The sequence below is a fragment of the Capra hircus genome, chromosome 6 (genome assembly GCF_001704415.2).
Source record: "Capra hircus breed San Clemente chromosome 6, ASM170441v1, whole genome shotgun sequence".
Classification (NCBI taxonomy): domain Eukaryota; kingdom Metazoa; phylum Chordata; class Mammalia; order Artiodactyla; family Bovidae; genus Capra; species Capra hircus.
In genome coordinates this window covers 86941795-86954261 of record NC_030813.1, presented here as the reverse complement: position 1 = coordinate 86954261, position 12467 = coordinate 86941795, and positions in this window count along the sequence as shown.

The following is a 12467-nucleotide window of genomic DNA, read 5'->3' as shown; positions in this document are numbered from 1 at the left end:
AGTAAAGTCACTCAGTCGTGTCCGACTCCTTGCGACCCTGTGGATTGTAGCCCACCAGGCTCCTCCGTCCATGGGATTCTCCACGCAAGAATACTGGAGTGGGTTGCCATTTCCTTCTCCAGGGGATCTTCCCGATCCAGGGATCGAACCCAGGTCTCCCGCATTGCAGGCAGACGCTTTAACCTCTGAGCCACCAGGGAAGCCCTAAGGAAGGTATGAGATGAAATTTGGGGAAGGCGGGAGCCAGACATTGCAGTTTCATAGAAAGAAATTAATATCATATTCTAAAAGCAATCATAAACTACCAAAGACTTACAAACGAGGGTATCACATGATCAAATTTAGGATTTGGAAAATGTGTTCTTAATACTAAATGACTCATCAGAAAAAACTCTGATGCTGGGAAAGATTGAAGGCAAGAGGAGAAGGGGACAACAAAGGATAAGATGGTTGGATGGGATCACCAACTCAATGGACATGACCTTGAGCAAGCTCCAGGATATGGTAAAGGACCGGGAGGTCTGGCATGCTGCAGTCCACGGGGTGGCAAAGAGTCAGACACGACTTGAATGACTGAACAACAACAACGATACTAAATGGAGATGGATTAGAAAGGAACTGATGGTTTGCATTAGGGAGAAAGTACTAAAGATGCGGAGAAGTGGGTGAATTTCAGAGGCACTTTAGAGGTAAGACTAAGTGGACTTGGTAGATTAGATTGAAGAATTGGAAGGATAAGAAAAATCAAGGATAACTCCTAAGTTTTGACTAAGAAATTGTGCTATTTCCTAATACCTGATGAAGACCAAATTTGGAGAAGACAAAAATCACTGTTTTGATTTAGGAAGAAGAAATAGAACACTGTTTTGAATGTAGTTGGTTTGAGGTGACTTTTAGACATCCAATTCTTATAAATAGCACATCATAAAAATGTTAACATTTCACTGAATACTTATATTTTTCTCTATTCTGTATCCCCTTTTTTGGCCAGTGTGGCAGAGCTTATTTCCCAAAGAGGGTCTCAGTAATGTTGCCAAGAAACTGAGTCACTTCTAACATTCAACACCTCCCTTTGCTCAAATGCTTGCAGAAGATGTTTCTACTCTAAAGGTTAGATGGTGGCACTTGTTCAATTAAAAGAAATAAAAGTCTCTCTCCTTTTCTGAAAAAAAAAAAAAGGCAGTCTATTCAGCTAATGTTTTCTTCATCCATTTTTCTAATTAGAGGATAATTACCTTACAATATTGTGACAGTTTTTGCCATACAACAACATGAATCGCGGAGAAGGTAATGGCACCCCACTCCAGTACTCTTGCCTGGAAAATCCCATGGATGGAGGACCCTGGTAGGCTGCAGTCCATGGGGTCGCTAGGAGTTGGACACGACTGAGCAACTTCACTTTCACTTTTCACTTTCATGCATTGGAGTAGGAAATGGCAACCCACTCCAGTGTTCTTGCTGGGAGAATCCCAGGGACGGGGGAGCCTGGTGGGCTGCTGTCTATGGGGTCTCACAGAGTCGGACACGACTGAAGTGACTTAGCAGCAGCAGCAGCAGCAGCAGCAACAACATGAATTGGCATTAGGTATGCATATATTCCCTCCCTCCTGAACCCCTCTCCCACCTCCCTCTCCATCCCACCCCTCCAGGTTGTCACAGAGCACTGGCTTTGGGCTCCTTGTGTTATACATTGAACTCCCACTGGCTGTTTTACACACAGCAATATATATGTTTCACTGCTATTCTCTCACATCAACCCACTTTCTCCTTCCCCCAATGTGTCCAAATTGTGTGTTCTCTGCTGCCCTGCAAGTAGGATCGTCAGTACTATCTTTCTAGATTCCATATATAAGTGTTAATATATGATATTTGTATTTTTCTTTCTGACTTACTTCACTGTATATAATAGGCTCTAGGTTCATCCACCTCATTAGAACTGACTCAAATGGGTTCCTTTTTACATTCACCTAATGTTTGAACTACCATATTGCTTGAGTTTTTTGGCTTTTATGTTGACTTGAGATTCTTAAAATATGTATACTTTACTAAAAGTTTACTCTTGGAGAAAGCTTTTAAAAAATCCCCATTCCTACATTCTCATCTCCAATGTAACCTTGTGTGTATGCTCAGTCACTCAGTCATGTCCAGCTCTGCGACCCCACGAACTGTAGCCCACCAGGCTTCTCTGTCCATGGGATTCTCCAGGCAGTAACACTGGAGTGGGTTGCCATGCCTTCCTCCAGGGGATCTTCCCAACCCAGGGATTGAACCCAGGTCTCCCACATTGCAGGTGGAATCTTTACTGTCTGAGCCACCAAGGAAGCCCAAGAATATTGGAGTAGACTATCCCTTCTCCAGGGGATCTTCCCAATCCAGGAATCGAACTGGGATCTCCTGCATTGCAGGCAGATTCTCCACCAGCTGAGCTACCAGGGAAGCCCAATATAACCTTACCACTCCCATATAAATAAGCAGGGTCCATCCTAAAGGAGACCCCTCCTGGGTGTTCATTGGAAGGACTGATGCTGAGGCTGAAACTCCAATACTTTGGCCACCTCATGCGAAGAGTTGACTCATTGGAAAAGACCCTGATGTTGGGAGGGATTGGGGGCAGCAGGAGAAGGGGATGACAGAGGATGAGATGGCTGGATGGCATCACCAACTTGATGCACATGAGCCTGGGTGAACTCCGGGAGTTGGTGATAAACAGGAAGGCCTGGCATGGTGCGATTCATGGGGTCGCAAAGAGTCGGACATAACTGAGCAACTGAACTGAACTGAACTCCCCTCTCCTGGAATCTGGATGGTCTTGGGACTGCTTTGATCAACAGAATACAGTGGAAGTGAAGCTGTATGCTTTCGAGGCTGGGTCATAAGAGATGATGCAGTTATCACTTTGTTTGCTAGAATAGTCATGCTGGGAGCCTTGAGCTGCCACATAAGAAATCCAACTGTCCTAAGGCTAACATGCTTGGCTCCAAGCCAAACAACTTGAAGCGCCACATGAAGAGACCACCTATGGGCAGTCCAGTTGACAGTTCTAGCCTTTCCAGCACAGGCCCCATTCATAGGAGTGAAGGGGCCTCCAAATGATTCCAGCCCCAGTCATCGAATCACCCCTCAGCCCTCGAATTTTCTCAGCTAAAATCCTAGACACTGTGGAGCAGAGAGAAGCAATCTTGCTGTTCCTTGGCCTGACCCACAGAACCTGTGAGCATAATAAAATGATTATTGTAAGCTAGTAAATGTTGGGGTATTTCATTAAGCAGCAGTAGTATCCAGGTCAGGATGTTAATCAAACATTCAGGGAATAAATACATAGAAGCTATAATCCTACAAGATGCTGCTTGTACAGTTAAATACTACATTCTGAGAGGAGCATGCAGTTCTCAAAGTTCTGAAACTGTCATTTTACCTCTTCAACTAAAGGTATGAGTGGTGACTATGGGACAGACAAAGAATCAAGTTCAGCTGTAAACTCGGCACTTAATTCTTGGTAAAATTAGTTTGGTAGTAAAGCATATTCAATTTTGATAAAAGCTCAAGTCAAATGAGGCCATGTTTTAAAGCCCTGATGCACATATCCACATTTCAAATCTTGTGACTTCCCTGTATTTCATAAGCAGTTTTCCTACAGCTATTGCTAGGTTCACATGAGTAGAGCTACCTTTAGAATAGACTGCTGATAGATACAGTTCCTGTATGACAGATGGTTAGGGGCTTGGAACACAAAGTTGCTTTGTTTTCAGAAACAACCTTCTACATTTTTTTTTCTTTTCTTAACAATCACTGTTTTATCTTCACCTTTCTTTCAAAAAGTGTGAAACAGGAGAATTTGGCCTTGGAGGGTAGGATTTTTTGTTTTGTTTTTTGGCTGTGCCTTGCAGGATGCAGGATCTTAATTCCCCTGCGAGGGATCAAACCTGTGACTGGGCACGTGGAGTCTTAACCTCTGGACCACCAGGGAAGTCCCAACAATATTTTTTTTCAAATAATACCTTGATTTTAAAACTGTCTTAAAAACAATGTATTGAATTTTAAAAGTGAATTGTTTTCCTAGGAATTAGTGCCTGCTGTCCTATGAGTGAATAAAGCCTATTTGTTGTACCTCACCAACAATCAGAAATACTTAGTGAGTGGTCACTTTCATATGAGAGACTATAGCAAGCACTAACAATAAATTACATCACTGAGATAGCAGTTATTTTAGCTGATCTTGGATCATATTTAACTCCTTAGTGAGCCAGTAAGTTTTGATTACTCTTGCAGATCCATAATCAATACGAAGTTTTTAATCTTTTACAGGTAAAATAAATTGAACTCCATATTATGTCGTATGGATAAGTATTAAGATTCAGGAAACCAGTAAAAAATTGTAACTATGTGTGTTTATATATCTTTTTTCATTTCTTTTCAAAGAAAGAAACTGAAATACTCAATATTTAGAGCCTTATAATCTCCTGGCTTCCATATGGAAGTTTTTATTTTGGAAATTATGGGGTCATGTTATTTTTTTGAATGATGTGCTCTAACAGCTTCAAAACAAATATCTGTTTTCCAAACAGTTTAAATTTATGGGCTTGTTATATTTCATGAGTGTACACTCAGTAAGAAATAGGATAAGAAATTAGTTTAAACCAGGGGTCATCAAACTTTTTCTGTATGGATAGTAAATGATTTTGGCTTTGATAGCCATACATTATGTCTCAACTACTCTCAGCTCTGCCATTGTTGTGAGAAATCAGCTGTGGGTAATATGCAAATGAATGGTTGTGGCCAGATTTAGCCCACACTTTGCCAACCCCTTGTTAAAACTAAAGGCAGACTACATTAATAAAATATACTGGAATGTAAGGGTTTCCCAGGTGGCGCAGTGGTAAAGAATCATCTGCCAATGAAGGAGACGCAAGAGTTGTGGGCTCAATCCCTGGGTTGGGAAGATCCTTTGGAGGAGGAAATGGCAACCCACTCCAGTATTCTTACCTGGAAAATTCCACGGACAGAAAAGGGCTATAGTCCATGGGGGTGCAAAGAGTTGGACATGACCAAGCACACACACACAATGGAATGTGAACATGTTTATTTATGAAAAGATCTACCTCTGAAGTCTTGTTAGTATGTCTTTATACCTCTTGTTTTGTTTTCTTGCAGACTCTACCATGCCACTCACTTGGCCAGCCTTCACGGTTGCGGCAGACTGACTCAGTTATATTGCATCAAAGATTGGAATGCCACAAAACTACTCCGAGACACCACTGCAGAAAGAAACAGACTGGAAGACCACATCTAGCATTTTAGAGCTGGAGGGAGATGTGAAAGTACTAATTCAAAATGTTTAGCAGAGCATCCTGTTGCCTTGTGTAGGTTCATCTAGATTTAAAATAATGGCTGATGTGGGGTAAATTCCTCAGAGGCACTAAAAGCACATCCAGCGAAGTGGACATTCCCATGTCACTTAAATTAGACAACCTAATAAAACTAGAATAACAAACACAAACCCACACCCTAACCATTCTCACGATTAAGCAAAAGTCAAAGAAAATGGTAGATTAATAGATTAACTTTCTAAAGTATTTATATTCCTCTGGTCAACCTAGCTAAACTTTTTCTTCCCAGTTTGTGTTACTAATCACTTCCACAAAAGTTATCTCCCTTCTACCTGTATGACTCTGATTTCTAGCTCTGTGACCCCTGCTGCTGCTGCTAAGTCACTTCAGTCGTGTCTGACTCTGTGCGACCCCATAGACAGCAGCCCACCAGGCTCCCCCGTCCCTGGGATTCTCCAGGCAAGAACACTGGAGTGGGTTGCCATTTCCTTCTCCAATGCAGGAAAGTGAAAAGGGAAAGTGAAGTCGCTCAGTCGTGTCTGACTCTTAGCGACCCCATGGACTGCAGCCTACCAGGCTCCTCCGTCCATGGGATTTTCCAGGCAAGAGTACTGGAGTGGGGTGCCATTGCCTTCTCCACTGTTACTCCTAATCTCTGCCAAATATTGAATCATTACTGATAAAGAAGCACAGAACAATTTTAGGAACATTGTTTTAGCTGGAAAAAAAATGTTACCAAAAGTAATAATAAAATCAGGAGCAATAAAGGAGGTGAAAAAATAAATGGAGCTGAAATATCAAATAAATATGTCTAATGAATCCTTGAGTATCTTGTCTTCTTAATCTTACATAAAGAAATTTTGACCATAGATTGTGGTCTTAAGTAATTATTTTTCTTTTCCATTTTTTCCAAGTTTTGAACCAAAATGTGGCACAATGGTGAGATGCTCTTTCTTAGTAATAATCTTTAGTTCTTTCTGGAGTGAATCCACTAATCTACTTTACCCTGTGCTCTGCAATCATTAATGATTCACAACCATTCTTGTGAACTACGACTCTGTTTAAAAGATAAAGATGAGATCAGGGCAAGGTTAGCCGGGACAGAACACAGGTGTTCCACCACTTAGCCTTGAACTGAGACCATGAAAACCTTGGAATTATCTGATTAACAACCAGGCACTTACCTGAAAGTTTTGGTATCAAGTGGGATGTAACTGTCCTGATCCTTATATTGATAGGACGATCTGGCTGTGAAGATTTGCTTTGTAACAGGAGTCAAAGAGGAAAGAGCATGAGCTTTGGAGTCTGACCAATCTGGGGCTGAGGCTTCACTCTACTGTTTATTCTAGGAGTGCTTGCGTGCTAAGTCGCTTCAGAGCCCAACTCTTTGTGACCCCATGGATTGTAGCCCTCCAGGTTCCTCTATCCATGGAGTTTTCCAGGCAAGAATACTGGAGTGGGTTGCCATTCCCTTCTCCAGGGGATCTTCCTGACCCAGGAAGAGACAGTGATCGAACCCATGTCTCTTATGTCTCCTGCGTTGGCAGGCGGGTTCTTTTCCACTAGAGCCACCTGGGAAGCCCTCTACTATCATGGTGGTGGTGGGCTCTCAACCAGGTGGTAGTTCAGTAACCATGCAAAGAAAAGACAAATTATAGTGCCAAAATAATATTAAACAGCCCTCTTGGTCCATCAAACATATTGAATGCCTCAATCCATATTCTATCTTCAACCGAGTGAGCAAGAATATTATCTCTTTAAAGTGATATTGATTGATGTAAGGCCACTACTTGGCATGGAAATAAGTACTGGAATAGTCTTCACTATTAAATTCATCCTCTTATTTCCTATGGAACTGCAAACCTCACTGTAATCCTACACTCAATTAGTAGATTGGGGTGGGAGTAAGGTCAGAAGAGGAGAGAAATAGATGCCTTTCCATACATTTTTATTTCTTTCTTAAACTCTGAGAACAGAATTAAAAAATCATGAGAGCAGACTATTCTTTCCCATTGTATCATGATGTCTTTCTTTCATGTCTTAAAAAGTCCTTATAAAGATATTCTAACCCAAGTGGTTCCCAACCTTTGGGTACCAGGGACCATTTTCATAGAAGACATTTTTTCCAGACGGAGGGTGGCGGGGTGGTGGGGGAATGAGGGGGTGGGTGGAGGGTTGCAAGGGGTTAGGAATGGTTTGCGGATGATTCAAGCTCATTACACTTATTGTGCACTTTATTTCTAATATTATTACATCAGCTCCACCTCAGATCATCAGGCATTGGATCCCAGAGGCTACAGACCCCTGTCCTAACACAATGTTAGACCTAGAGTCTATAACTGTCTTTTATCACCTGCCATGCTTCTAGTTGATTTTGCTCTTCACTCCGAATTTTGTTTTTAATTCTGTTCACTCAACAATTTAGACAGTTTACATGTCAAATACTATGCTCAGTATTGGGAATAAACAACAGCTAACAAGATGTGACATGGTGCTTGTTCTCATGGTGCTTACTGTAGAGTTCCCATGGAAAAGAGATACTAAAAAATATACAAATAAGCAATTTGCTAATTACAGATGGGATCAGACAACAGTCCTCATGGACAGCGAGTAGATTGAGATTTGCTCTAGGAAGTCTGGTGAGCTATCGCCTCTATACCTCCTGGGATAGCAACTGAAGACAGCTTTCCTGTCTCCACATTCCCTGCTGCTGACCTCATCCCCTCAGTAAAACCCAACAATGGGAGATGGATGAGGATGCCCAGGTAGGGCAATAAATGTTCCTGTAGAGTAGGTTAATGAAATAATCACATTGCCACATGATACCTTTTCTCACCCTATAACACTGTACTTGCCTTCAGGGAAATCACACAAATTGTTTATTTAAGGCACACTGAGAAGCTTATTTGCTTTGTGGAGGAGAACTCAGGGTGATGTTTCCATCAGAACTCTGTGACTCTTTCATGTTTCCATCTTCATAAAGGAAAATCTAGTTGGAAACACTGAAGTCTCTTCTCCTTCCGCCCCCTGATAAATTCAACCCCCTCCCCACCCCGCTTGGGCACACAGCCCTAATCAGTACTGCAGAAGTACAGTTTCTTTGCAATTTTCGGCAGTCCTAGGATTTTTATATTTATCTAGAGGTAAATACTACTGAAGGTACTACTTCTCTAAACATAAGTCTTCCCCCAGGGTTCATCAAAGTCTCATTTTTAACATCTACCCAATATATGAAAGGAGAGTGTTAGTGTAAGGAAACAATTAGTCAAAGCGCTCTTTTTCCTAATTATTAGGATTGTAGTTGCATCGTTTTTACTTTTCAAATGTGGTTACAAGATATATTCCAAGCCACCAACACTGTTGCTAGTCTGGATATTTTTGTCAAACTGTCTTCATTTATGTCCTTTCCTTAGACAAAGGTTGTTTGGGTTTTTTGTTTTTTTCATAGCTCCCTTCTTTATTCTCTGCTTCTTTTACCTCATCCTTCATCTATGCTGTCTTCCATCTTATGATACTCAAGATATTACATTCCCTTCCCTCTGCCCACATCCTCCCCCCAGTTTCAAGCTTCTTCTCATTATATAAGCTGTTTTCTGAATATGTAAGGTGAATGTTCCCTTTGCTTCCTAAAGCTCAATATATAACAGAATTACAATTTTGTCAAGCACCAAAAAAATGGCATCGAGTAAAATTTGACATTTATAATGGCTGTCCCTGTGTTCTTGGGAGGAAAAATAGGGTGAGAGTTAACACTTACTTGGACATATGTATAAGATAAAACAACAGGGAATGTGTTAAATTCTTTTCAAATAGAGATACCATCAAGGAAGAGAGAGCACTGGGTCATGATTGAGGCTAAACTCTAGAATCAAATTACATGGGTTTAAATCCTGGAACATTCATTACTAACTGCCTCCCCTGGTCAGTGTTACCTAACAGCTCTGAGTTTCAGTTTCTGCATTAGTAAAAAGTAGCTACTTCATCTAGTTGTTGTAAAGATTACATTAATTAAACAGATGTAGAGTGCTCAGAAGTTCTGGTACACAGGAAGCATTCAATAAATGTTAGCTATTGTATTATTACAATAGATTCCAAATTATAGAAATACCCATCTTTCTTTTTTGAATCCTAATACTATAGAAAATAAATGCATTGGAAAACTACCCAGATTTTTCAAGTGGCTTATTGATCATCATTTAGCAGTACAGGAGAGTCCTATATATTTTCTCATTATATAGAAATAAACATATAACTCTACACACACACACCCACAAACACACACACACTTCGTATTTATATTTCTCTTCTATAATTAAAATTGCATCTCATTTTGTCTTTTTTATTATACATTTATACTTCTAATAAACTACACATGCACGCATGCTCAGTCGCTCAGTTGTTTCTGACTCTTTAGGACCAGACTCCTCTGCCCATGGAATTTTCCAGGCAAGAATACTGGAGTGGGTTGCCATTTCCTTCTCCAGGGAATCTTCCTGACCCAGAGATGGAACCCACATCTCTTGTGTCTCCTGGATTGGCAGGTGGATTCTTTACCACTAGGCCATGAAGAAATCCCAAAACTATACATGAGGTACTGTGAAATTCACCCAGGTGTTTCCTGGGTTAAAACATTGGACTTTTAAGATCTCCCACGCAAAAATACTGTTACATGTTACTTCAGGACTCCATTTTCCAATTCACATTAGATTCCCCATTAGATTCTTTCAATCTGAGACTCACACAAGCTAACTCATCTCTTGCTGGCCCGCCCACACTTTACCCACACTCTCCTCTGCCCTGACCCAGAACACCCTGGGTGGCAAAAAAGAGATGGAGTTCCAGTAGAATCCCCAGAATCAGGTCTGAGAAGGAATCTGAATCCATATTGACAGAAGAAGTGCCTGCCAACACCAAATACCCTTCTTCATTTCGGCCTCTCTTTTTTCAGCACACTGCTACAGGGCAAAAGGGACTTACGGAACCGATATTTGAAGCGGTGGTGCTTTGCCATTCCAAGTAAATAGCTGTGAGGTCACCATGGAAACCATCACTTGAATTTGGGTGTATTTAAAACCTCAACTCACCATTTAAAATCTATAGTTTGCCTTTGAGAAACACCCCTGCCTTTTCAGAAAGCTTTGGGTAAGTGGGAGCAGGGGATCAGAGGTGTTGATTAGTCTGTTTATTTAGCTAATAAAACTAAACTGTTTTTTTAGGCACAGTAGTTGGTTTCTTTGCCAGTGTAAGCAGAAAATTGGATTCATTATGTTTAGACATGCCCTTTCATTCAGGTCACAGTTGTACATTCATAAATCCCTTTATCATATTTAATATCTATTCAGATACCATGTGGCTGCATGTTTATATTAATCCTTCCTTAAAAAAGAGACACAGTCGAGGATGTGTTTGCCTGGCATTCCAATTTTTTAATTGGGTCTTTTCCCATAAACCTCGGTTGTTGTTTATAGTTTCATTCTCTTATAAATGCCATGGTAATCAGGGAAAGAAAACTTTTCATGACATTCATTGTTCATCATTCCATAGTCTGAAAATTGCATTAAAATTGTAAAAAATGGCTCTAAGTCAGAGGGTGCCAGTTTTCCTGTTATATAAGTTTTCCTGGTTAGTCCTGTTTTTCTCTTCCCACCATTCCGCCTTGCCAGAGACACCAGCAAGCAAGGAAGGTGGTCAGTGTTTCTCCATATCTCCCTTCTGGGGGGCTTCTCTCATAAAAATCTTACAAGTGTAGAGTAAAAGCCCAAAAAGCAAGTGCAAAAGGCAAACTGAGGTATACATAATCCAAAGATTAGCAAGTCTCTGAATAATCAAAAGTTAGTCAAAAATTGTGTACTGAGTTAATGTAATTAGAACATCACATTTCATTTCAAACTAATTCCAGAGCTTTGAATTTTTACATTGACTTCTATAACATATGCAAAAGTAGTAAACGCAAAACCAATAACACAGTGCTTATGCTGGGACTTCCCCAGTGGTCCAGTGATTAAGAATCTGCCTTGCCCTGCAGAGGAACGTGGGCTCAGTCCCTGGCTGAAGAACTAAGATCCCACACGCCATGGAGAAATTAAGCCCACACACTACAACTAAGACCTGATATAGCCCAATAAATACATAAATAAATAAATATTTTTAAAATATTGCTTATGCTAATTTTTTGCCTTTTTGTATGCAAAATCTAGCAATTCCATTTAAAAATTAACATTCTAATGACAATCTTAATTCGTATCATGTGAAAAGGTGTTTTCCAATTACCAGTTTGATATTGTTACAAACATATCAATGCATATACTATTAACATGTATTACTTTTACATCATTAAAAGTTGTATTATTCTTATACCCTTGATTTCTAATGGTATGGCAGCATTATACATACTATTAATTTGGATTGTCATTAGGGTCTAATCATTTATATTATTACTCTAACTTCCTTTACCTTTAATAGTGTTTTAACCCACTCCAGTGTTCTTGCCTGGAGAATCCCAGGGATGGGGGAGCCTGCTGGGCTGCCGTCTATGGGGTCGCACAGAGTTGGACACGACTGAAGCGACTTAGCAGCAGCAGCAGCAGCAGCAGCAGCCATAGACACATAGTCAATTTTACCTGAAGAATTCTTACAGGTATCAGTTGAACATCACAATTCAGGTTAGCAGACCTTCTATAATTGCAGGTTGGAGTGTGAGTTATTTACAGCTACAGATTAAGGAATAGATAATTAACAATCTATGAGTAATACTGCCATAATTATGCTATTTAGACAAATGCTGGGTAGGAACAGTCTTTTTTTAAACATGAAGCATTTTCTTTATGACATTACATTCTAAATATCAATTTAGAATAACTAATAAAAATGATTATAAATTGCTTCACAAAAATAAAACTGCTAAGCATGAGCTGAATAAGTACTATTAATTAAAACTGTTAAGGATTTGAAGCAAAAAAAAAAAAAATGTTGCCTCAGCATTACTAAAATGAGGCCAAAAACTACTGCTGATGAAAGGCAAGAAATCCATAGGAGAGTACTAGAGGTAAAAAGGTGGCTTCACTATAAAATAAATCTTGTGTTGCTTCAAAGGTTGTTATTTTTTGATAAAGTATTTTTATATCAGCTGCCTATAGAATC